The sequence below is a fragment of the Protopterus annectens genome, chromosome 10.part0, assembly GCF_019279795.1.
Source record: "Protopterus annectens isolate FY-2018-M chromosome 10.part0, PAN1.0, whole genome shotgun sequence".
Lineage (NCBI taxonomy): Eukaryota > Metazoa > Chordata > Ceratodontiformes > Protopteridae > Protopterus > Protopterus annectens.
Window position 1 is genome coordinate 1,800,201,594 of NC_056744.1, and position 21,742 is coordinate 1,800,223,335.

The 21,742-nt window shown below is 41.9% G+C and overlaps 1 long non-coding RNA gene across 1 annotated transcript in view; it reads left to right on the forward strand.

Moving 5' to 3' along the window:
• The first annotated feature begins 4,429 nt into the window (after positions 1-4,429).
• LOC122814038 overlaps positions 4,430-21,742 on the forward strand; it is a 100,683-nt gene continuing 83,370 nt past the window's right edge. Inside the window, exon 1 of the long non-coding RNA XR_006366765.1 lies at positions 4,430-4,519. This is a non-coding gene — a long non-coding RNA (uncharacterized LOC122814038). The remainder of the gene's footprint in view (positions 4,520-21,742) is intronic.

Here is a 21,742-nt window from a genome sequence, read left to right on the forward strand (position 1 = left end):
CACCTTCGATAACCACATCGCCACAACAGTCAGGAAATCCTTCTATGTGGCACATTTCATCACTAAGGGCTTTTCATCCAGAAAAAAGGAGGTCATTGTCCCACTGTACTCATCCCTCATTAGACCCATTATAGAATACAATGCCCCATTTGGTATGTACCTCTCAAGACATCTGCAACAACTGGAAAGGCCGCAGAAATACCTCACTAAAAGAATCACAGGCCTAAAGCAGATGCCATACGCTGGCCACCTTAAAAAACTCCAGCTATACTCTGTCACATATTGTCTAATCAGAGGTAATCTCTGCTTAACATACAAGGCCATGTAAAACCCAGAGCTGTTGGACATGCTACACTTAAAGAAATCCCAATCCCTCAGAGCCACACGCTCCAGGGATCTAAACCTTGTCATCACAATAAACAAAACATGCTGGAGGGATAGGTTTCTGACCCAGAGACACCCCAGACTCTGGAATAGATTGCCCATACATGTCAAGCAGAGTGCCTCTTTGGCCCTCTTCAAAAGGAACCTTGACGATTGGATGGGAGAATGGAAATTCACCCCGGGGATCACGTCAGTTGCCCTGCTAGACAGGGGTCCAGGGAAGTAAATAGTGTGGGAAGAAATAGCCAGGGAATTGTTATGGCTGGGCTTGTATAGGCCCTAGGGCTGATAGCCTAGTACCAACCTATGAAGCTATGAACCCATGAACAAGGGCCTGTCTTTTTCCTCCATCAAAATCCACGCCTCAGCCATTTCAGCTCATTATAGCACAGAACCTCCCCTCTTCTCTCATCCTCTGCCCAAGCAGTACCTCAAAGGGGCAAAAAATGTGAGACCACCCAGGAGAGTTCCAACCCCTGTCTGGGACCTTAACTTTGTATTGGAGAAACTTACCCTACCTCCTTTCGAGCCAACTGTTACTGCAGACTTAAAATTTCTTTCTTGGAAAACAGCCTTCTTTTTAGCAGTCACTTCAGCTAGAAGGATATCTGAATTACAGGCCCTTATGGCAGTGGAGCCTCTCATCATCTTTCATGCGAACAGGGTGTCACTCAGGACCAATCCATCCTTCGTGCCCAAGGTGGTATCCAGTGTGGCTCTTAATCAGTCCATTCATTTGCCAACATTCTTTCCCAATCCACAGAACAAAAGGGAAGGAATTCTGCATTCCTTGGATGTGCACAGACAACTTAGAGTCTACTTGGACAGGACTAAACCTCAAAGATGATCTGAACAACTGCTGTTAGCATTTGCTGCAGGGGCAGAGGGAAGGGCTATTTCAAAACAAACCATTTCTAAATGGATGAGCCATTGCATTCATTTCTGCTATAAGCACCATGGAAAAACCTATCCCCCATGGGATCAGATCTCACTCCAACAGGGCTACATCTACTTCTGCAGCCTTTCTCAGAGGTGTTCCCACCAGGGACATCCTAGAAGCTGCTATCTGGAGTTCTGTACATACTTTCACCAAATATTATCATTTGCCAATTTTCTCTAAATCCACAGCTGGCTTTGCCACTGTTGTCTTGCAGGGCCTTATAGCTGGCCCTAATGCTATATAAACTCTTCCTCCCAACCATAGCTTTGGGAATCTACCCAAATGTAATGACTGCAGCAGTGAAACATGAAGAACATAGTACAGTTGTGTACACTTACCATAAATGTAGATGTTCGAGTGTATTCACTGTTGCAGTCCTGGTTACCCACCCTCCAGCCCCCTAATCTCTTCTGGCTATACCTCTACTTTATTTTACTATGCTTAAAAGCCTTTTTGGTGTATTTGCTTTTTGTTGGAGGTATACCTTTGTGCTTTTATGTTTATTTGCTCCCCATTAGGGGGGCACCCCACATCTGGGGCAAGAAAAACTGATATAATGGCGTCGGCTGCATGTTTTATACCCCTGATGGCCTGACGTCATGGAAGAAGAGACAGCAACCTACACAGGACCCAAGACTTTGTTAATCAGGCCGACTGAGAGTAACCTGCCAGCAGATTACCCAAATGTAATGACTGCAACAGTGAATACACTCGAACATCTACACAACTGTACTTTCTAGTGGCATATGGCCTATTTTCCCATGTTCTAATGGGAAACCTGGGTTTCTTCCTATCTGAGACTGTCCAGATTTTTTTTTTTTTTTTGCTTCGGCATGCAATAGATGACAGATCACTACAGTGAAATAGTATATTATGTTCTGAAGTTGATGTTACGAGGCAGGCATTCAGTGTCATACATCACTGCACACCTGGCACAATACATAGGTAAAGCTCACTGCACACCTGGCACAATACATGGGTAAAGCTCACTGCACACCTGGTACAATACTTAGGTAAAGCTCACTGCACACCTGGCACAATACATAGGTAAAGCTCACTGCACACCTGGCACAATACATGGGTAAAGCTCACTGCACACCTGGTACAATACATGGGTAAAGCTCACTGCACACCTGGCACAATACATAGGTAAAGCTCACTGCACACCTGGCACAATACATAGGTAAAGCTCACTGTACACCTGGCACAATACATAGGTAAAGCTCACTGTACACCTGGCACAATACATAGGTAAAGCTCACTGTACACCTGGCACAATACATAGGTAAAGCTCACTGCACACCTGGCACAATACATAGGTAAAGCTCACTGCACACCTGGCACAATACATGGGTAAAGCTCACTGCACACCTGGCACAATACATAGGTAAAGCTCACTGTACACCTGGCACAATACATAGGTAAAGCTCACTGCACACCTGGCACAATACATAGGTAAAGCTTATTCAGCTTCTAACTGCTGCCACAGATGTATCACATATTTATGGAGGCTAAAGCTGGCCCAAACCCTTAGAATAGGTGGCGCTGGGATACGGGCTTAGATGAGAAAGGAGGAGTAAATGGAAGGTGGAGATTAGGAGCTGTCAAAGATAGGGGGATTAGGAAGGCCTGATTCACAGTGTACCTATTCTTACAGTAGATGGAGAGCTTCATTAGTCAGTGAATCTGTCCAAGCTTTTTTGTTCAATGTTGTCCATCTGAACTTCTGTACATAGTATCATCTGTCCGACCTTCAATAACCAATGTCATCTTTACAAGCTTCTGAAACTAGCACCATCCATCCCTCTCCTTTCATTAGCACCAGGCTTATCACTGGTGAGGCTCCATCGAGCAGAGAGAGGGAGCCCCACTTCAGCAGTAGTGACCTGGGTTCAATAAGTGGGCATGCATTCTATAGGAGGCAGTCTGTAGGGATGGGAGTGAACATTTAATGTGTGCTCCCCATCCCAGAAGTAGGGAGGCAGTCAGAGCTATGCCACAGGAGTACCACCTAGTAGATGGACAGATCTGTGCAGCTCCATGCACAGAGCTCAAGAAAGTACTATGGCTAGTAACGTGTGCTGAGATACTCTAATGTGGCCAGAAGTTCCCGGGGTAGTGAGGAGTACAAATCTGAGCTATCCAAGGACAACTGCCCATTGTCAGTGGACTCCCTCTCCTCCTACTACCTATTAAGATAGGATAACTGAAACGTATTCCCCAGTTGGGGAAAGAGGCCTTGTAATAGGTTCATAGGTATACACTAGGTTAATGACCAATAGGGCCTTATAAGCCTAGCTGTGTAACCCAAATGTGATGCACAAATTTGGTTTATACAGGAGGGTGATTTACTTGCAGCCTCTGTTCATCAGAGACATAGGTGCCAGACCAGGGATGAATTTCAAATTACCCATCCATTGGTCCAAGATGCACTTAAATAGAGTTAGGGAGGAACTCTACCTCACATGGATGGGGAGCCTGTTCCAGGGAATAGGAATTCTCTGAGAAACATATCTGCCTCTCCAACATGTGCTGTTTATGTCACAAGCAAAATTTAGGTCCTTTAATTTAGTAGTTCTGATGCTGTTTGTTTTGTGGATGTGCAGAAGGTTCATCAAAACAGGGTCTAGGGATGCCTTGTATGCCAGACAAAGATCACCTCTTAGAAGTCTCCGATACTGAGTAAAGAGACAGGGCTTTGAGGTAATCAGTGTAGGTCATTTTGTTTACTGCCCGTAAACACAGAAGGATCAATTAAGTGTTGGAAGAGCTAGATGGTTAGGCAAGGCAAAAAAAAAAAAAAAAAACACTCTTGAAATATCTGTCCCAGTTTTGTTTCATACGACACCTACAACAAGGAATAAATAACCACTAGTCTCCATAACTGCTGCAAGTGAGCTCCCTAGAACCAGACAGAAGTTGCAGATAAAAGGTGTCGCAAGATTGTTGAATACTGGGAGATGCTGATTTATGTGACATCGTCACTGGGTGTAGCACATGTGTAGTTTCACACATCATAGTGAAACCTTATTCAGCTCTCTGCCTTTGAGATGACTACACACATATAACACCACAAAGGAATGCGCTGTAAGGGAGATGTGGGTGGAGACAAGAGAACATACAAATAAAATAAAAGGAATCTCAGAGCTGAGAGTCATTTGAACACTGCTTGTGAAGAGGTTACATCTAGATCAGGTAAGCACTTGCATAAGTGATACAAAATAGCAAATTCTGTAACTGTATATAGTAGAAATTTCATTTATGTGACTATAACAGAGTAATGAAATTATTAGTGTTCACTATGTCTTGATTATGGGAACACATGCAGAATATGTGCTGCTATCAAGTTATCTTGGGGTAGGGGCATTTGACTTCTAGACAGGGAAGATTATTTATTTATTTATGTTTGTATGTATGTAACAGACTTACTTGCACTTATAATACAGCCTACAGACTGTATGTCCTAAATAAAGTAAAATCTGGAAACCTGCTTTTCTTGACAAAATCTTCTAGACTAAGCAGCTCTGGGCTGCCTACAAAATTAAGCAGTTCTGCTAGGCTGATTTTAATGTTATCAGAAGTAGAAACTTTTTATTTGTACTATGAAATGATAATGCAGTAGCTCATTCTGTTGAAATACGCTCCTAAAGTGCAAAACCGAGTACGGAACACTTTTTGTTAGATACCTAGATACTGTGTAGGGAAATGTACTTAATGTATTTTGTTTGCATGGTCGTAACCCACTAAGCAGAACCTCTTTTACAGAGGTGAGCTGGACAACAAGTGTCTGCACAAAAGGATGCAGAAGAACATATACAATACTGTATAAGTACTTAGAGAAAAAGCAGTAAACTATGCAAGTAGAGTAGCATTTCAATACAGAGTAGGCTGTACAATAAGAAAAGTTAAATATCATTGGAGCATCAAAATGACAGGAGTTTAATTCTGTGAGGTGCTTTTTTCGCAGTACGTATGAGCTACAGAAAGTCAGAATACAGGCTTAACCAGTCACTTAACTGGAGCTCTGGATTTACCCTGGGCAGGATGGTTTAACCACTAATAATATTTAAACATGTTGTTATAAACATTGTTTTGTCAACTGTATGTTCGCATAGTTAATCTAATTGTTGGCAATCAAGATTGATTTTATCAACTTTGTATAGCAATCTACATCTGACTGCTTGACATGTATTTTTATCTTTGAACTTGTTTAAGGACCAAGAAAGGAAACAAAAAACAAATCAGTGGCTGTAGGTGAAGCAGAGTGCTCTGTTGGCAAATGAGTTTTGTAGTAAGCTGGAAATGTTTTATTTCTATGAGAAAATCATATCCTATGTGGGCACCTAGCACATCCATGTCAGTATGCAAATGCCCCCTTATATCCCAGTCTAGATATCATCTCCTAAATAACTTGAAATGTTCTTGCCCCACAATTTTGATGGAACTATAAGGTTAGGAGTTTACTTAAGTGCATTTTTAGTTTATCTTACAATAATGTATGTTCACTTGTCCAACCTGTCACTGGTTAGATCAGACCATAAACTAATCACTCTGGATGTCCACACCCCACCACCACCCCAACTAAGGAAACCACAGTAAAAAAACTTTTCTAAAGCAAACTTCACCTTACTTAAGACAGAGGTGGTAAGTTTGCCAGCCCCCACGCTAAAGGATAACGCTGCCCAAGATGCAGAAACCTTTACAAATGCACTCTATGAGCACCAACAAGGATGCATGGATTGTGCCATCCCTAGCAAAACCAAGACTCACTCCTCTAAGAGAAGGAAACCAGTTTGGTGGACCCCTGCAATAAACAGGCTATACAATAGAAGGAGGAAACTAGTTCAGAAAAAAAGCAAATTCCAAGAAGGAAAGACATCCCTGATCAGTATCAGTAAGAAACTGAGGTCCCTCATGAAATCATCCAAGGCTAACTTTGAAAGAAAAATAGCCAAGGATTCAAAAGATAACCACAAAGCCTTCTTTAGCTATGTTAAGAATCTAAGTTGCAACTCACAGATATGCACTGAACTAGTACAAAATAGCACAAAATATACTGAACCTACTGATATTGCCAACATCCTGGCAGATAGATTCAGTGCAAACTTCACCTCCCTCTCACCTCCAAAAGGGCCCATAACAATACCGGAAAAGTGTAGTGTCGCAAAAATCACAGACGCACAGTTGAAAACAGCCCTTTCAAAAGTCAAAAACACAGCATCAATGGGACCAGATGGTGTCCCAGGCTGCGTCTTGCACGAACTACAGAACAAACTAACCCCCACCTAAACACTCTGTTCAACCTCAGCCTCTCCACAGGCTACATGCCCATAGAATGGTGCACAGCAACGGTTATTCCTCTCCACAAAGGAGGGGCCACAACTGACCCTGGTAACTATCACCCCATAAGCCTGACTAGCCTGGTCTGCGAGGCTATGGAGCGCATCATCATGGAACTCATTAACAAAGACATTGGGAACCTCCAAACAATTGACCTGACCCAGTTTGGCTTTGTTAAAGGCAGATCATGCCTACTAAACCTGGTTGACTTCTTCGAGACAGTCACCAAGGCCATAGATGAGGGAAAGGTGGTTCACACAGCCTACCTTGACCTCGCCAAGGCTTTTGACACCATTCCCCACTCAGGTATTATAGGAAAACTCACCAGCCTGAACATAAACCTCTACGTCATGAGATGGGTTGCCAACTGGCTCACAGACAGAACTCACATGGTAAGAATGGCAGGCTCCTGGTCCGACTCTAAACCAGTCACAAGTGGTGTCCTGCAAGGCTCAGTCCTGGGACCTATGCTGTTCAGCATATACTTCTCAGAAGTACAGGCAAACACAGGAGGACTATGGCTAACCAAGTTTGCCGATGACTGCAAACTGGGAGCCATAATTGACTCTCTGGCTGACACAGACATCCTCCAAAAGGGCCTTACTGAGACAGACACCTGGTGTCAAAGTCATGGCCTCAAGCTAAATGCCGAAAAATGCATAGTCATCCCCTTTGGGAAAAACAAAACACCCACAAATTACCACATAGGTGGCAGCCCCTTAATACAGAAGAAGTAATGAGAGATCTGGGGACCCAGGTAGATAGTAATCTCTCCTTTGACAATCATATTGCCAAAGTAGTTAGGAAATCCTTCTATGTGGCCCATCTAATTACTAAGGGGTTCGCATCTAGAAATAAAGAGGTTATAGTGCCCCTCTACTCGTCACTCATCAGACCCATCATAGAGTACAATGCTCCATTTGGGATATACCTCACAAGACACTTCCAACAGCTGGAAAGACCGCAAAAGTACCTCACCAAGAAGATCACTGGTCTCAAACATATGTCCTATGCAACCTGACTGAAAAAACTCCGGCTGTACTCAGTGGCATATCGCTTACTCAGAGGTGATCTCTGCCTGACTTACAAAGTCTTGTCCAACTCAGAATTGATGGACATGCTCCACCTAAAGAAATCCAAGTCACTGCAAGCCACGTGCTCTAGTGAGCTAAACCTCACCACAACAATAAGTAGAACATGCTGGAGGGATAGATTCCTGTCACAGAGACTCCCCATGCTTTGGAACAAAATTCCAAATTACATCAGACAGAGCCCCTCACTAACACTCTTCAAGAGAAACCTTGACGAGTGGATGGGTAACGGAAGATACACCCCTGGGATCACTTCATTGGCTCTGCTTAACAGAGGAACAGTTAATTAATCAATGGGCCAGCGAAAGTCAACACACTCTGGCTAGGCTTATAAATACCCTCTGGCAGATAGCCTAGTACCTACCTATGAACCTATGAACTTGCCTCTACTGATTGTACAGGGCTTTGTGTGATTTTGTTTTCTTTAGGCTGTACTTTGTGGTCCAATTCTTGTTTATAAAAGGTGACTGCCTGCACCTCTTTATTAGAAGAAAGCAAGTTAATAAAATGCCCCACCTCTCAAATTCTTACATTGGAAATCAGACATGGAGTTTAAAAAGGTCAAATCTAGTGAATAAAAAGTTAAGATCAATTTTTGACAAGCCACAGCTAGACATACTTTGAAGGAAGAGATTTAATACTGTTGTCATTCTGCCTGTAATAGGGTGCAAGTTATATCTGTATGTAGCAGAACAGCTGAGTTTTTAGGGTGAATACAGTTTTGCAATTGTTGAATAGGACTTACCATACCTGGTTAGCTCAAACAACTTGCATTCAAAGTACTTACAACAATAACAGCCTGTATTAAGGGCTCAGGGTACTTGGCTCTGTAATGATTTGCAGTCTGTAGCATGCCGTGAGCATCATAAGGATTACCTCATTCAACTGCTATTTGCAATCCCTTCAAGCCATAGAATTACCAGCATTCTTAGATGCTTCAGTTGGCTGCAGAGCTCCCCATTTTTTAAAAGTAGCATTCATCTGCATCATTTTTCATTTCCAATAGTTTCTGAGCTCTGAATTATAAGCTTGACTCTGCATGTGCACTTTGCTTTGATGTGTACTACCTTCATCAAAAATAGGCTTGGTCCAGTTGACTGTATATTTTTTAAGTCAGTATGGAGTAGGTGTAGCAATGGGTTTACTATCATTTAACAGAATCACGCTTGGTCGACTCCAACTTGCGCGAAGCCTGAAAACCAATTGATGACGATGCTGAACACCAATAGTTCTGACTGGCAAATCTCACCCCCTTCTCGACCCATGTTAACGCTTGTTCCTAGGATCAGAGCAGTAGGGAATATCGAATTCTGTATTTATTTTGTGTATCCTGGAATTTGGCATTGCATCTTTTTGTGGAAGGGAGTCGATCATACGATGACTCGATTGAGTATGATTCTTTTAAATAATAGTAAGCCATAGCAATGTCATATTCATGGTGGCTAAGAAAACCTCCTGCACTGTGTTGTCAGATCAATCATCATTTTCAGAAATTAAATCCGCCTTATCTTCTAATCATACCATTTTGTTTTCCTCTATCATTCTGTGTCAAATATTTATCACAAAAAGCAAATGTAGAAGCTGTGGAAAGTAAGTCATAATGTTTAATCTACCATGAGGGATACACCTATTCTGTTTTGACACACACTGATAGTCTGCCCCCTTTTCCTAAATGACTACTACCTCTTATGGCCTGCAATGCCGCTGGTACCTTATTCCACTTCGTCACCACTGTCTGTATCACAAAATGGATCTGTGTTTCCTTCCTTATTTCTGAAATGTGCATCACCAGCTGGGCGCTGTAACATAGAAAGATAAAGTTAGCAAAAAAAATAAGTAGCACAAATGGGTAAAATTCAATTCAGTCCACAGAATAAATGAAAAAAAAAACATCAAGTAATATTGCTGTTTAATAATGAAAAGCAAATAAAACATACAAACTTTCACAAAGTGAGTGCCTCCTCAGCTGTATGAAACCAGAATGACTCATACCTAGCATTTAAATAACATTATTTAATCACATGATAAAACCCATGTAAAATTTAAAGATATATACAGTTCTGTGAAAGTTTAAATTCAATTACGTATATACTTCTGATAGATTGTTACTTCCTGGGTCTTTCCTGAAAAATGGGCTTTGTCCAGTCAGACTATCCAAGTCAACAAAGACAAATAAATAATGAAAGCATTTAACAGACCTTAACTTAAGCACAGACTGTATGCTAACATGACAATTTAAGCCAGGAAAGCTACCAATGCACATTGTATTTATTCACTTATATTCATATTTTCAGTCTTTCTTCTGTGTGTCTTTTATTTTTACATATGCACTGTAATACAGTAAACCTAAATCCATGTGTAGTGTGTTTCCTGAATATGTCTACCTAAAGCATTAGTGGGATTTTTTCTTCTAATAGCAGAAATATGCTCCCTTAAGCATTATTTAAATGTTCTGTTTGTTTTTATAGCACAAAATGCATTACACTTCAAACAAACAACTAAAGATACAATATTTCTAGAATCACAGTCAGCAAGTGTGCTTAAATAATACTTTCTTTTAATAGCTGGATATAGAAATATTAATTGAAATTGTTGGCATTTCTAATATGGTAATGCATATATTCATTGACTCATTTTATAACTTCATATCCAACCAACACTGACAGACCTTTTCTTTTTCTGTATGGAAAATAATGTTACACAAACGTCTGTACATAGCCAACAGAACAAAATGCTTAATATACACAACAGGTACAACAATGATGTGAAAGTATTATTAGAAAATGTTGCCGTTTCCATATAAGCATCTGAATGCTGGTATAGGCTCATAGGTAACTGCTAGTCTAGCTGCCCTTGATGACCATTTTTAAGCCTTGCCAGTTTCCCTCTTGGTGTTTGAACTAAGCTATCCCATTTGGTGTTAGACTGGCCTTACCCATCCCATGGTTGATAATTATATATTTTCTTAGTAAGAATAACTGGGATCATACCATAGATAATTTGAGGGGACCCATGCATTGGATAAAGCATTTAGGAGCTGCCTTTGACCATAAGTAGTATAGGGGCAGTCCTGGGGTATGTTTTCTACTACCCATCCATAGATCCAAGTTCCACTTGAATATGGATAGGGATGAGCTTTGTTTTACATGGATGGAGAGTCTGTTGCAGTGATATCCTTTGTGAAATACACCTGTCCCTCCAACCCACTCTGTTGATGTTGCAGAAGAGGCTTAGATTCCCTAGTGAGAGTATTTATGATGTTGTGTGACATGCTGATGTGCAGTAAAACCATTAGTATTATGATGGAGGATGTCTTGTATACTCCATGCAGGTCACTTAGCTGTATGTAGGATGCTGAATGTAGTGACAGGGCTTTGAAGTGGTCCACCTCGGACATATTGTTTAAGCCTTGTATCCTTTAAGTAGTGTATATTTGTGGTCATTCCAGGTGTTGCATGTGTCTGGATAAACACCAAAGGAGCATTATACCCAATGACTGGCCTAATAAGGGCTGAGTAAAGGGGAACAATACCATCTCCAGATGTAGACGGTGGACACATGTTGGTCAAAAGTTATGTCACTATTCACATAAGTTCCCAAATCCTGAAAAACTGGGCCAGTTCTCAGGTGCATATTGTCAGTGTGATAGTTCCCTGGGGTAGATAACTTCCCAGAGGATACAATACTATATTTTTTGGCATTTAGTTTTAAGCCATGATTATGGCACTAGGTAATTGTTTGGGACAAACCTTCCTGTGAGATGGCCAAAGGGCATTCAATAACTGCTCCTAGCTTGCAGTCATCTGCACACTTAGTCTGCAGAGACCTTTGGTATTGTTTTTACTTCAGAAAAGTAGACGCTGAAGAGGACAGGTCCCATCAAAGAACCATGGGGGGCTCCACTGGTGACTGCTCTCTTTTGTGGAGGTAACATCCCCTATTTTGATCTCTTGCGTCCTATCTGTGAGCCAGTTGGCAAAACAACAGGTGATATAGGGGGTTATTCACAGTTTATTTAGCTTTTCTACCATGCCCAAGTGGAGGATTGTGACAAAAACCTTGGTCAGGTCAAGGTATGTTGTGTCTTGTTCTACCTTTATGCATTGCTTTGATTACCTTTTTTTAAAGATGTCCACTGGATAGAATAAGCATGACCTGTCCTTAATGAATCCAAACTGAGATGGGTCCAGTCTTTGGAGGTTCCCTATGTCCATATTAATTAATTCCATAATAATTCCTTCTATTGCTTTGCATCTGAGGATATTCAGACTTAAGTTTCTGCAACTGCCTGGATCTGTGAAAGGTCCTGTGTTATGCAGGGGAATAACTGTAGCTGCTCTCTATACACTTGAAACCAAACATGTATGTAGGCTGAGGTTGAACAGTATTGTTGTTGGGGATATGGATAAATCATGCTTCCTGCTATTTAAGATGTATCCAGGGATATTGTGAGGACCCGACAATACAGTATTTTTAGATCTGACAGTACTTTCAGGATTTGGTCTTGTATGACGTCTAGAGACAAGTCGGCTTCAGGTACATCCTGTGGGAATAGATGGAAAGGAGAGAGAAACGAAGTTCGACTTCAATTTACTGGCCAGTAGATTAAAATGGGTTGGGATTGTTGTAAGTCCAGCTCTATAGACTTGCGCAGAATTGATATTTTGATTTCAACAATCTAAAATGTCATTATTTTGACATTTCAGTATTGTACATTCAATATTATAACTTTCAGTGTATTGCTTTTCAGTGTATGGAATTACACCCATACTGTATGATTTATGACTCTCATAAATGTAATCATAACTAGTAATCATGGCATAAAATAAGTCTTTTGGCTTTTCCCAGTTAGGGGTCGCTACAGTGGATCACTTGTCCACTTATTTATATGGTGTTGAGTTGCCAGCCCGGTGACCAACCTTCAGAGAAGGCACAAACACTCACGTACCTGCCTGCATCGTTTTTAAAGATCAGTCAACCGCAGGCATAAAAAGTTAAATAACATAATAGCAGTAGTACATTTGTAACAGTCTGACTAAACAGAAACAATGCCATTGAAGCAGTAATACATTTTGTTGCAATCTGAGCATATGACAGAAAGTGTGGTGCAATAGACTCGAGTACACTTCTCAGAAAACACAACTCAAATAATCTTGTCATGAGAGTAGGATGTACAGAAATAGGAAATGCTCTCTGAGAAGTAAAAGATGTCATCCGCTAGCTGTAAATAAGCAGGAAGTTGTATGAGGTTATTAGAGTGAGCATAGAAAAGAGAGAAATATGACAGGTCAGGGATATGGGAGACTAGTGAGGTAGAATTTGGAAGACCCGTTGTGGCTGGAGTAGATTTTACATAAGAGAAGTGTGAATTACAATGCAAGAAGATAACAAGACAGTATAAAGCAAAAATTGGTGTATGAGTGACTAGTCATTTGTATATAGAAGGAGAAATAGTTAAAGAAACATAGAGCAAGGAAGGTAGGCAGGTAAGAGTATAAGATGAAGAGACAGTAGTGGGAGACATGGGGAGGACGAGCATCAGAAATTATTAGGGAGACAAAAGGATATACCAAGGGAGGTAGGCAGGTGGCTGCAGAGTAGCAAACACTGATGAAATAAACAAACGCAATAGCACATAAAACAAACCGACACTAATTTAATATATCCAAATGCCAAATCTAACAGATTGGCTTTATTTGGTGATCACCACATTTGTTCAATACTTCTCTGTTTGGATTACCTTCTTTCTTAGACTTCCTAGCAGATTAGGTTTCTTAGAGAGACAGAATACAGTCCTACACTCTCCCTTGGATGCTGAAGAAGGTAGTGGTCTGTATTTTCACAGTCCCACCAAATTGCATATACCTTCTCTGCAGCTAACTGTTCACCATTAATGTACGGCCAGTCACCACAACTTGTCTGACCTCCTGTTGGCTAGTTTGAGAGAGAAGAGCTGGAGATGATAGCAAACCACCCCAGTCTTATCCAAGGTACAAGCCACAGGAGGCATGGCTGCTACATATGTGAGTGTTGAGAAAAGTCTGAGCTGGATGGATAGTTACCCTAGAACAGTGTTCTAAAAGTGCTTGTTTTTTTAGGGAGGGGTGAAGTCAGCATCCTGCTGACCTTTTATTCTGCTCTTCTCTCTGTAGGTCCCTTTGTTCTGTCATCTTGCAGTGGTTGGGGGGTACTGGGGACGGAAGGAATTAACAGTCAAGCATTTGTCATCTGCACAGGACTGGAGGTTTTCCTATGCCCTGCTTCCTTCCCCCTGTGGTAGCTGACAGGCAAAGTGCAATCCTTACTGCAGGTTACCTCTAATGTGGCTTTTGTGCTTCCATACACTCTTGCCCTGACAGATAACCTCAGTATGGACACAGTGAAGCTCAGAAGTGGGTCTCTTTAGTGGATATACTGCCTCTGTATGCCACTTTACATGGATGTTTTTACATTTCTCTGTTTCTTCCTTGCATTTTCAGTTCTCTGCTTTGTCCTTTGGCCTCTCTACTGCCCCAAGGGTATTCATCAAATGCCTTGCTCATGTCTTTGTTCATTCAAGCTTCTTCCCCCAGCACTCTGTTTTAGAATCTCCACTTTACTATTCCCTTGTTTCAGAGTCTGTGGTTCACTATAAACTTCCAGATATCAGCTCTGACACCTTCTCAGGATCATATTTTTCTCTGCTGCAGGCTTCAGACTATCCCCATGCTGGCATCTCTACCTGCCCCCAAAGTCCTGGCTCTTACTGCCTTTTTCCGGTCTCCTCTTCCTCCTTTGGTCTCAGTTTAGTCTAGGGAATTTCTCAGGGTCCTCTTGTTCATGGGTTCCACCATTCCTATGTTCCCTCTGGCCAGGCTCCACACTGGAAAGCTTCAGTGGTATCGCAATTCAGTGTGGCTCCAACATTGCCACCCCTGAACTTCCCAGTTCTCTTCCTTGCTTGTCTCAAGCTCAAGCTTCACTGGCAGATTCAACAACTTTCTCTCAACTTAGGGCTTCCTTCCCAGGCTCCACTCCCAACTCAAGAACACTTTACAGATGCTTCAAACAGGGATGGGGAGCCTCCTTCGGCTCTCTCAAGGTTCAGGGTCTTTGGCCTCCTCATCAGTGTTCAGACCACATCAGTATAAAAGAGATGAGGGCTGTTATTCTGGTTCTTCAGGGTTTTCATTCCTTCTTTTATCCCGGGACCCTCAACATTTTCACAGACAATACCACAGTGATGTGGTATGTCAGCAAGCAAGAGGACACAAGATATTATCTTCTTTGCAGACTAGCTCTTCAGGTCTTGGATCAAGCTGTCCAGTATCAAGTGACACTTCAGGCAGTTTACATTCCCTTGGAGCACAATCTAGTGGCAGACTCTTTGAGCAGGTCCAGTACAAATGGATGCTTCGCACAAATGTGTTCCTGGACACTGTTCATTGGTGGGGTATTCCTTAGGTAGATGTCTTTGCCTCCACTCTGAGCAGACAACTTCCTCTGTTCTGTTCCGGAGTCCCAGGTCCTGTGGCTTGGAAAGTGGACGCCCTGTCTTTTCCTTGGAAGGGGATGTTTCTGTATTCCTTTCCTCCACTTCCTTTGTTACCACAAGTCTTACACAAGACCAGGCAGGGCTCTCCCAACATCTTGTTAGTGACTCCCTTTGGTTCTCCATTCTTTTTCACTTGGCTAGGGGCAGTCACCACAAGCTACCTCACCAGTTAGATCTTCTCACAAAAGACAGGGGGTCTCTTATCCGTCCTCTCTTGTCGACTCTACAACTTATGTTGAAGATGATAGAGTTTTGATCCCTTTTTGGTATCTCTTTTCTGAGGAGGTACTTCAGGTCCTACCAGGATATCATACATGTCCAAATGGAAAAGATTTTATATCTGGTGCCTCTTTCACCATCAGGATCCCTTATCTGTGGAGGTTTCTCTGGTTCTCTCTTATTTGGGTGATCTGCTCCATGCTGGGTTAACATATTCTTCAGATAAAACTCACTTGCCAGCAATTTCTGATTGTCTGCCCTTGACTCCTCCTTTGGCCTCGAGATCAAGCAGTTTCTTAAAGGTATCCTTCATATCAGACCTCCCAGGAAACCCGTTCCACCTTCCTGGGATCCTCATTTTGTACTTAAAACATTGACTCATGCTCCTTTTAAGCCTGCTTCTTCAGTTTCCTTACAACATTCTATTTGGAAGACTGTTCTTTTGGCTCTCACTTCAGCCAAGAGAGTATCTCAACTTCAGGCTGTCATGATTATTCCTCCTTTTTAAGGTTCTCATAGAGATGGGGTGTCTCTTTGTATTAATCCTTCCTTTATGCCCAAGGTGGTCATTGAGTTGTTCCTTAATCAATCTGCCTTCCTTCCTTTTTTCTTTCTCCACAGTCTGCCAGTGAGAAGGTTCTTCACACCTTGGATTTGCTGAGATATTATTTGTACAAAACTAAAGTTATTTGCATATCTGAGCAGCTTTTTGTTTCCTTTCATCCCTGGTCTTTGGGTTTGGCTGTTTCTAAACAAACCATCTCTTCCTGGTTTTCTAAGGCCCTTTCTTTTTGTTATGTTTTTCATGTCTTTGCTCATCGGTAAAGGCTCATTCTACCAGGACTGTTGACTCCTCTGGTGCTTTTTTCAAGGGGTGAGATACCAATTGCATCCCTGAGGCTGCTACATGGTCCTCTGTTGATACTTTTCACTAAACTGTACAAGCTGGATGTTATTTCCAGGGCCAGAGTAGGCTTTGCCAGGGCTATCCTGCTTGGGTTTCTGGAGGATTCTTTTCATGTCATTCTCCTCCCAGGCTTTCTCTTGAGCTTTTTGCTCTCCCTTAGGTAGGTCATAAATACCACAACAGTGATATGGAAGGACATAGTATGGTTGTGTAAAATCTTACCATAAGAGTAGTTGTCCTTCTCTTCACTGGTGCAGTATTCACTCCCTCCCTCCCTCCCTCCTACCTAGGGGGCTGTTCTCCCTTTTCTTTTTCTGGATGCACATGTTTTTCCTTGTCCCTAGGGGCATTTTGTTCCTCCTGGGTCTTTTCAGTACTAAGTGTGTGCATTCATACATCACCTTTATACCCTGTGACTTGTGCTGGGAGCTTATGTGTGACGTATGACACTTGTAAGTACTAAAGGCTTTGGTATACTGGCTGGACGTTGGGCAGGAGATCCCTAATGTAACGAATACAACTGTGAAAAGAAGGATGTCTACTGTTGTGGTAATATTTTACACAGCTGTACTTTCAGCAATTCCAGGTGCTGGTTTTACTAATTTCAGTAAATCATGGATGCTTCCCAGTTGTTTTGAATACTTTTCCTAGTATATTTCCTACAGGAACATACAGTAACCACCAGTTTGTAAGAAAGTAGTAGTGCCATAACCCCCCCCCCCCCAAAAAAAAATAAATGCAACTCACCACTTCACTGGCTATCCAAAAAGTCCGGGTCCACTAAGATGATCACTCCTGGATCCTTTCCACCCACCATCTGCTCAGTGTAACATTCCATAACTTATCTGTGGCTTTAGCATTGTTGTACTCATAATACGGTGTCATGCACATGCACTTATCTTCACGGAAGCTCAGTTGCCATCTCTTTCTCCAGTTGTAGAGGACTTCCCATCCAATCCAAGTCTGCATCCCCAGTTTTTTGTTACATACAAATAAGATTAATGGGTTAGCTAACCTCCCTGTAAATCAGACATGAGTGTGCTGAATATAGTTAGAACTCCAAACTTATGTCATTCTTCTAGTCAGCTCCCTCACCCTGGTAGCCTTCCCCAACCATTACCATCTGAAATCATCCTGTCAGCCAGTTCACAACTAAGTTTATAAACCTCTTCTCTGCTTCTAGCTATTTGAACTTACTAAGTAACCTTTGATGTTTTACAGACTTAAAGGTCTGACAGAAATCCAGATAAACCAGACATCCAGGACTGTTTTTTTACCCAGTCATAGAACTACAGGAGGTTTGAATGACATCTGCTGGCAGTAAAACTATTTTGCTTTGGGTCTTGAACCACACTCTCTTTTAGAAAAGCTACATTCCTTTCTGTCAGGAGGATCCTCACTTTCACTTTTCCAGCAGCAGATGTCAGGCTAACTGGTTTGGACTAGTCCTTCTACCTCTGCCCCCGCATTCCTCGATCAAGGGGACACTTGAACTTGTTTTCCAATTTTCTGGTAGATTCCTGCTTGGTATACATTTTCGAAAGACATCTGTGGGTCGTTTTGCCAAGATATTTGATAGGTTTTTCACTACTCTGACTTGTATTCCATCGGGGCCCTGTGTGCTAACCTCTTGTAAGCTGACCAAATCCTCTTCTACACAGCCTCCTTCCATATTGTCATGTTGTCCCATGATCCTCCTCTACACAGCCTCCTTCCATATGGTCATGTTGTCCCATGATCCTCCTCTACACAGCCTCCTTCTATATGGTCATGTTGTCCCATGATCCTCCTCTACACAGCCTCCTTCTATATGGTCATGTTGTCCCATGATCCTCCTCTACACAGCCTCCTTCTATATGGTCATGTTGTCCCATGATCCTCCTCTACACAGCCTCCTTCCATATTGTCATGTTGTCCCATGATCCTCCTCTACACAGCCTCCTTCCATATTGTCATGTTGTCCCATGATCCTCCTCTACACAGCCTCCTTCCATATTGTCATGTTGTCCCATGATCCTCCTCTACACAGCCTCCTTCCATATTGTCATGTTGTCCCATGATCCTCCTCTACACAGCCTCCTTCCATATTGTCCCATGTATTCAGCTCTCATCTCCTTCTGCTTTCCTCCCTTTAGACTTGGTAACCTTCTTTCTGTTTTTGTAAATAATGAAATGAAGAATTCCTTCAGTACTTCAGCAACTTTCTTGTTAGTCCTAATCTCGCAGATTATTGTTTCCCTCCTCTCTGTCTGAAATGTACTTGAAAATGCTTTTCCATCCTGCTTTTTGCTCTCTGCTAGTTTCCTTTCTAGGACAACTTTTGCTTTCCTTAATGCTTTAGTTGCTTTTGGCTTTGTCTTGAAACGGGCCTGTTTATCTTTGTCCATTTGTATCTCTTTCCACCATTTGAATCTTATCTGCGGACTGTTTGCCCCCTTCGCTTCCACCCATTGTGTTAGTACCGTCTGCATCTCTATTTCCAGGTACTTGAGGTCCACTTTTCAGTTGACTCATGCTGTTGTTTCTGTCCTGTGGGTCTTCACTGATTTCCATAAGGTGAACCATATTTTGTATGGTCAATGCTGACCACTGGAACTCATACCTCCACTTCAAGAACTATGCCCAACCTGACAGGACCAAGTTTAAAACATTGTTTTTTTCTGAAATGCTTCAACACAAACTGAACAAATTCTTTGCAATCCACAATGTTTGTCATAACTTTTTCCTCTTTCTAATGTGGATATAAAAATGTCCAGGTTACAGCCTAAACTTTGAGATCTCCTGTAACACAGTCATTTTCCCCCTGTCCTTAGCTTCTTCATGAATAATCGCCATTGACCGAATGACCTCCTTCAGTTATGTGTTCAGAAGGTATTAGCGTTGGGTCTATATTATGTTGCTGAAACAGCAAAACAGTGAATGCCGTTTTAGCGACACATAAACAGTGAAATACCACTAACGTGAATGCCCTGATCACTGATTTTTTTCCTAGGGAAAAAAATTGCTTAGCCATCGCTGTAAAATTGCCCTTTGCCCCACTGTAGTGCGATCTCATCTCAGAGTTGGTATATTTAGTTGGGGGGGGGGTGTGGAGGGATGAAGCCCCTCACTTTGTAATGATTTAGATGGTGTGTCATATCTGGTTGGTCTAACGATTTTTTGTGACCTGGCCATTCGCGTTAGTGGTATTTCACTGTTTGTGTTGCTGAAACGGCATTCTCTGTTTTGCCATTTCGGCAACATAATATAGACCCATTAGCATTGTTCCTTCCCATGTTTCTTCACACTCTACCTGCAGGGGGAGCACAAGTGCACTTACTTTGTCCTCCATTTCCATTCCACATTGTTCTCCCAGTCCCTCTTCTTCCTCCTTCACCTCACATACTATCAGCCTCCTTCTGCCCTCCTGCCGTCTTGCTCCGTTCCCTTCCGCTCACTCCAGGGTGTAATTCAACTTTGCACTACCATAGTCTAGTCCATGTTTTCAGTTGTACAATTTTGTGGGATTTTGGTAGTGGCTATCTTATCAAATACCTAGATAGTCTGCAGTTGTCCTATCCTTTTTGCAGACATTCCACAATATAACCTTTAACTGCTGTTTTTTTCTTTCGGATCCTTTTCTCCTTCCTCCCTAAGAGTCCTCCTTCCTCTTTTCCTTCTTCCTGGTTCTCCTACTTGCTCTTCTCATGATACTTCCTTGTTCCCTTTCTGCTTATCCCTATCTCAGTTTAAAGGCACAGCGTATCTCAGTTTAAAGGCACAGCCTATCTCAGTTTAAAGGCACAGCCTATCTCAGTTTAAAGGCACAGCCTATCTCAGTTTAAAGGCACAGCCTATCTCAGTTTAAAGGCACAGCGTATCTCAGTTTAAAGGCACAGCGTATCTCAGTTTAAAGGCACAGCGTATCTCAGTTTAAAGGCACAGCGTATCTCAGTTTAAAGGCACAGCGTATCTCAGTTTAAAGGCACAGCCTATCTCAGTTTAAAGGCACAGCCTATCTCAGTTTAAAGGCACAGCGGTGGCCACATACCTTTCCAACCTCTCTTGTAGCAGTGCTGCTCTACCTTTTATTAAGGTGAGGTCTGTTTCATCACAAAGTTCCTTCTCAGTTAACCTTTAGTCCAGTAAATAAACTTGCTAGATTGTTTTTCCTTGCTATTTTATACGTTAAAATTAGTAAATGAAGACTGTAGACTCTGGTTTTCTGTTCTAGCAGTACTTCTGTTAACAGTCCTTGAAAGTGTTCTTTCATTCACTCTATGTGTGCTGTGCAGTGGGTTATTTGTGCTTAGACTCCCTCCTCCAATACCCCAGATGAAGCTGTACTGAGTCCTCGCTTCACAGATGGGAAGAAATAGACCATCAGGTACCGAATGCTGCAATGCATCTTAAGTGAATGCCTTATCGAATGCTGCAATGCATCTTAAGTGAATGCCTTACCGAATGCTGCAATGCATCTTAAGTGAATGCCTTACCGAATGCTGCAATGCATCTTAAGTGAATGCCTTACCGTATTCTCTTCTCCGTCCCCCCAGTCCTGCTAGACTCGGGCCATTACAAGGACTAACTGTGCCGTGTGACAACCTTTCTTCCCAGAACTGAGAGGTTTCTTGTGACACAGTCTGCCTCCTTCCCTTAACTGCTAAACACACTCCCATACATATGCAACTTCCAGAACCTGGGATGTAAATAAAGTGGTAATATTACCAACATGCTAATAAACTAGCCCCCCCCCCCCCATATATCCCTACACAGAATCTGCAGCAAACTCAGACTACTTTGAGAAACAAAAAGTCAGTACATAAAAAAGTAACAAATTTAACTTTTGAAATAGCAAGGAAGAATCTAGCAATCTGTTTATTTCAAAAGGTCGCCTAGTTGTGCACTGCATTATTATTAAAACATATTTAGATTTTCCATTCAGTTTCCTTCTATTCAAAACTCAATCAATAGTTTTATTTATGTATGAACAAAAACACTCCGGGATGCAGAGTAAAAGAAAATGCACTGAAGGGTGCAAAGATGACCTGTCACAGGCCATATGCCTTAGTGCATCCTAATATGCCACTAAGGCATCTGAAACACCAGTGGCCACATCTGTAGATAAGTTTTCTGGTAGTAATTTCAGGGCTAAAGCTTTGGAAAGCATGTTCCTTGGGATGGATGAAGAGATGTAGCTATCACTTGTACGTCTCTGCATCCTGCATCTGAACTGCATTGGTACTATTCGAATGGATGGGTCAGAAAATGAACCAAAATCAATAAGAAGCGCATTTATATTTGTGTGTGTGTGTCATATATATATATATATATATATATATATATAT